The sequence below is a fragment of the Epargyreus clarus genome, unplaced genomic scaffold, assembly GCF_041222505.1.
Source record: "Epargyreus clarus isolate Ecla_fem2 unplaced genomic scaffold, WU_Ecla_fem_2.2 ptg000022l, whole genome shotgun sequence".
NCBI lineage: Eukaryota > Metazoa > Arthropoda > Insecta > Lepidoptera > Hesperiidae > Epargyreus > Epargyreus clarus.
Genome location: NW_027332229.1, coordinates 1130826 through 1136348, shown reverse-complemented (window position 1 = coordinate 1136348; position 5523 = coordinate 1130826). Strand labels below are relative to the sequence as shown.

At 38.5% G+C, this 5523-nt stretch overlaps 1 long non-coding RNA gene across 1 annotated transcript; it reads right to left on the bottom strand.

The window, feature by feature from the left end:
- Window positions 1-4181: 4181 nt before the first annotated feature.
- Window positions 4182-5361, bottom strand: LOC140751403 (uncharacterized). Its single transcript, XR_012103313.1, has 2 exons — window positions 5256-5361; window positions 4182-4550 (listed from the first exon to the last, which is right to left on the bottom strand). It is a non-coding gene; the product is annotated as an uncharacterized LOC140751403 (long non-coding RNA).
- Window positions 5362-5523: the final 162 nt, after the last annotated feature.

The following is a 5523-nucleotide window of genomic DNA, read 5'->3' as shown; positions in this document are numbered from 1 at the left end:
TTTGTGATCGACTCCAGGGGGCACCACCGCCACACCTATTTCTACCTAATAACAGCAGTGTTAAGCGCTGCTGTGTTCTGGTTTGAAGGGTGTAGTAACGGAGACATACTTTCCCGAGGCGTTCCAGCTTAGTCCTCAGAGGTAGCGGCGCATCTGTGGCCGACCTCAGGTAGGAATATCTAATCTTATCTGGGGTTGATTACAGAGTCCATGGGCTGCAGTAGCCACTTCCCATCAGGTGGACTGCATGCTCGACTGCTACTCCTATATTATGAAAAAAACATAAAAAGTTTGCAAACACACACCGCGCGCACAAATGAAAATAGTACCAATGTTGGATGAGTTTTGTACCATTACATTAAGTTTTAATCGACTTTTCTACCGTTTGAATCACAATTTTATAATGCACTAGTATTAAGTTTACGTTTACACGACATACGATTTTTATGACTAATTTGATAAAACTGAATTGGAACGACCCGCGTGGAGCGGTCACCATACCGGTCTGACGTGCAGAGGGCCCCGGGTTCGATCCCCGGCCAGACAGATATCTGAATGATGAATTTGGATGTCTATTCTGGGTCTGGGTGTTTGTGTATTTGTCTCTGTGTGTGTGTCCATGGCACCCATCACACAGGGAATCCTAGTGTGGGGCTATGAGTGTTAAACACATGTTCAACAAGCATTGTAACATATTTGTGACACGAGGCGTCTAAACTTAGTCCTCATCTGTGATTCGGTTTATTTTAGAATTAGAGCCCAAATTCTATTGAGACTATTTGAATCTTAGTTCAGGAGATGTATTAACGTCTGTTATTAATATTCAATCTGTCCAAATTTTGCAAATGAAAGATCGAAATTTTTAAATATCGTATTTTGGTTTGCAAAATATCCAGATTGGTACAAAAGAGACGTACATTGGTTGTACTAAAGGTACAAAGATTGTACCTACAGAGATACCCGATTTGTAGCACATAAGGTGAGGTGAGGTGTACCACATTTGTGTGAGGTACATTTTTTGTACCACAATATGTAAAAGGTTTGGCTTGTACCAAAGAAGGTACATACATTATTTGTACTTACAGAGATATAGTCCGCGCCAAACTGCTAGTCCGCTCTGAAGTTGTTGCGAGCAAGTAGTCATACAATTTGCTATGGTGACGCGATTCATTTCTATATTCAAGAGCGGACTAGCAGTTTTACGCGGACTATACACGATTTGTACATGAGCTGTAATTTGTGTGAAGTACAATTTTTTGTACCACAGGAGGTACATCTTTTGTACCTCTGAAGGTACAAGTTTTGTACCAAATCACATTAGGAGAAAATTCTACTGTTACTTTTTAATATTCTAAGGTATTTTTTTTTTCAAATCTTAATGTAAATATAAATAAAATTTCTATTGTACATTATTGTCAATTGTCTACTTTCGCCCGTTTTTAATAGTCAAACTATCTATTCTTTAAAAGATCGAAAAGAATCGAAAAGAATTATAAAGATCGAAAAATGATAATGTCAAGAAATCGTCAAATGTTAATCTTTGGTAGGCAATAGATAGATTGAATATTAAAAACGGGCGTCGATAGATCAAATGTGGTCCCATTTTTCGGTCCCTTGAAAATGGTTCAGTGGGGCCTGAAGGGTAGGTAATGGTTTGAAAATATTGTATATAATATGGGCACTGTACTTTGAAAACATCATCACAATTTTAATTCTGTTTTGAGTTATATGAAGTTATATATCGACCAATTCCAACATGTTTTATTATAAAATATATAATAAAATATTCACTTGTAAAATATGTACGTCGGGTTTTATGCTATTTCTAATAAAAGTCCGGAGAAAACCATAAATGCGTGAATAAGTTAAATTGAAAGTGCACATTTTTTATATCAGCTATTTGTTGAGTTTTTTTGTGCTGTGTGCGATAATAAAGACCCGTTGACTTATTTATTTATTCACCCTATAAATTGAGGATTCCTAATGCTTATTATGAAAAATATATACAGGGTGAATTTTTCAAATGGGTCTTCAGAGCCGAATCCGAAACTATAAGGATTAGCGAAAATGCTGAAAGGAGTTACGAGGCCGATTTTGATAAAAACTAGAACTGCATCATTCGTTTTTAAAGAATATTTTTTTTTAGCCGGGAATCGAACGAGTTCATTTTGAAAAAAAAGGTACCCTATATTATTCTACTATCAGATAGTGTTACTTATAAGGATCAAATTGTGGGAAGTAATGATAGATCACAAACTGAAGGAAAAGCCTCATATTTAAGAAAATTATCTTTTTTCCTTATAGTTTCGGATTTGGCCCTGAAGGTCCATTTGAAAAATTCACCCTGTATACGTTGGTTGGTTAGTTATGTTTTGCGTCCGGATGCAGACCCGAAGTTAACATAACTTTTTGAGAATGAATTTTTGTTTGACAGCAATGACAGCTATGGTTTCGTTCAGAAAAATAGAATTTGACAACTTCATTTCGGACGGAACCGATATATTATTTATATATCTGTATAGTCCGCGCCAAACTGCTAGTCCGCTCTGAATATAGAAATGAGTCGTGAATAGCAAATTGTAGATATTAGCACCTCGGCACCCTCCGCAGGGACATGGCGCAGTTAGTATGCCCTTACGTTGCTACGGATTATATGCTGTAGTGGTGCGCAACAACTTCAGAGCGGACTAGCGGTTTGACGCGGACTATACGCAAAAATTGTCGGTAATAATACAAATAGTAAAATACTAAACTTAATAAATGGTACTTGGTTTCGCTACGTTCAAGTGGCGTTTTAGCAATAATTATTTTTATGTGATTTTCTAGCTTATTTTGGTGTTGTCTTTTATCTCTTGGAGATCGTTGTTTTTGTAAAAAGATGAGATATTGAATAAATTAAGTTTTAATATAAGGATTTTTATTTATTTATATTAGTTTCCCTTGTCCCTCCCTATTGAATATCCGTCTACAATTTAAGTCAAAAAAAATCCACGGCTTTTGTTAGTATTGTGATAGCAAACGAGCATGCAGTCCACCTGATGGTAAGTGGCTACTGCCGCTCATGTAATCAACTCAGATAAGATTAGATTCATACCTAAAGTTAGCCACAGGTGCGTTGCTAACCCTGAGGACTAAGCTGGAACGCCTCGGATAAATCGTCTCCCTTACCACCCTTCCCCTTCTTTACCTTTCTTTACCCTCATTTCATACTTCGGACACGTTGTCCGAAATCAAAACTCCATGGAACGGCTCGTTGTCCAAGGGCACATGGAAGGCAAGCGGTCACGCGGACGATCTCCTACGCGTTGGACCGACTTAATAAAAAGTACCACACAAGCCTCCATTATCCAATGTTGCCGCAACGCCGAAGACCGCAACAAGTGGAGGCGCATCGCAAGGGCGGCATCGTCCAGAACTGATGCAACATCGTGAAACCACGACCGCTCTGTCAAGAGTGAACGACTAAAGAGAGACCCTCATTTACTCTTCAAACCAGAACACAGCAGCGCGACAATACGCTGTAGTAAATTAAAATAATAGCCCTATTTCACTAGCTTTCCACAATGGTATAAAACTTTTATCTACATTGATAATCACAACAATAACAGTTTAAAGTGTTAACTAAGATAATGTGCTTTACCTGTGGCGAACAGTAAGACTCTAGTGCAATCGCAATTCGCCTGAAATCGGTATTTAGAAATAAGAACAAAAACTTGAATACCTCAAAAACAAATCACTATCGGCTAGGGTACTTAATGACTGTCCCTGTAGTACCGGGACCAGAATAGGGCTACGGTAACCCTTGCCTGTCGCATACCGTCGTAAACACCAGACGGTGTGGAGAGCGCCTGGGCTCACCTGGGAGGAGATTCCAGAGTCCTCTTCGCAGCGCTGAGGATGGCCACCGGGGGGGTTTTAGAGCGGTAAAATTCACACATTCACACAATTTCACTTCATTCACATAACCCCGTGTCGCTCCCACGACACTGGGTACCTTTTGAAGGTTCCCCCTCGTCAAAAAAGAGAGGTACCCCTGCCACACATAGGTACAGTTAAGTTTGTGGGACTATAAATTAGTTACTTAATACATAATGCTGAGCTTTTGCGTTTGTATAATTCATGAAATGACTCCAACAATTCTCAACTATTCTCTGTTTATATCAGTGAAAGCAAATAAAAAATACCACAACAATAATAATTTATTTGTCAGCATAAAGCAAAAAACAAAGACACTTCAAATTATTCCAACAATTCCTTTTCAAACCAGAAAGAATTGCTAAGAAACGATTGAACAATTCACTCATTTTAGTATTAGACTTGCCACAGATAATTTTACATAATTCCTTCAATATACCACATACAGCTGAATAACAGCTGCAGCAATTAATCTCGATGCTTTTTTCCAAAGACTCCATAGAATTTTCTTTTTGTATAAATTTCTCCCGCTTAAATCTATTTCGTTTTCTTCGCTCTTTCCTCGGTATCTCTGTGGCCATTGAGCAAGTTGTAGTATTGGAGAGGTCCGAATACTTCGGTCGGTCTCGCATTAACTGGAAAGAACTTAGGAATTAAAACAGTAAATCACTATCTAATATAGTAGGTGGTAGAAGTAGCAAACGAGCATGCAGCCCACCTGATGGTAAATGGCTACTGCCGCCCATGGACATCTGTAATCAACCCAGATAAGATTAGATATTCCTACCTGAGGTCGGTCACAGATGCGCCACTACCCCTGAGGGCTAAGCTGGAACGCATCGGAAAAGTATGTCTCCCTTAAAAAATGCTCTGGACGGGTCCACACCCGTCAAACCAGAACAGCTATTTTTAACACTGCTGTTATGAGGCAGAAATAGGTGTGCCGGTGGTGCCGTCGGAGTCGACCCAAAAGGTTCTACCACCTTATAATTATAATAGCAATGCTAAGCGTTGCTGTATTATAGGAGGCATTCCAATTTAGTCTCTAGAAGTAGCAACGCATCCGTGGCTTAACCTACAGGTGCAAGTAGGAAAGACTGAAGATGTGAAAACCACCTTATGTTAAATGATCACAGTCCGAGGACAGACTCCGAATATCGTCATGACTGAAATCGAACATGCTTCCAGGATTTACATGGAAAGCCGTATGTAATATATTTGCACCCTTCAAACCGGACCGACCGCAGCAACTACTAGGATGCAATAAGATACAAATAGAAGTGATTTTTCTGCCTCAGTAGAACTATAAGATTTATAAAATATTTGAATTTTAAACTAACCTTTACCCTCCAAGTACCCGTTGCTTTGTCCATTTTATTTTAGTTATTTAATGCACTCGAAAATTTAGATACATTTTGTTATTCTCTTCTGACATAAATGACAATTGACAGGACTAGATTTTTTCGAAATAATTCTATGGGTATCTACAAACTTTTCTTTATAAATGTGACGGATATTTACAATGACTGCATATTGTATTAATATGGAGAGTAGAGGTAAGAACAACCTTTTGATGTAGATCTCTTGAAATATCTGCTAAAAGTATCC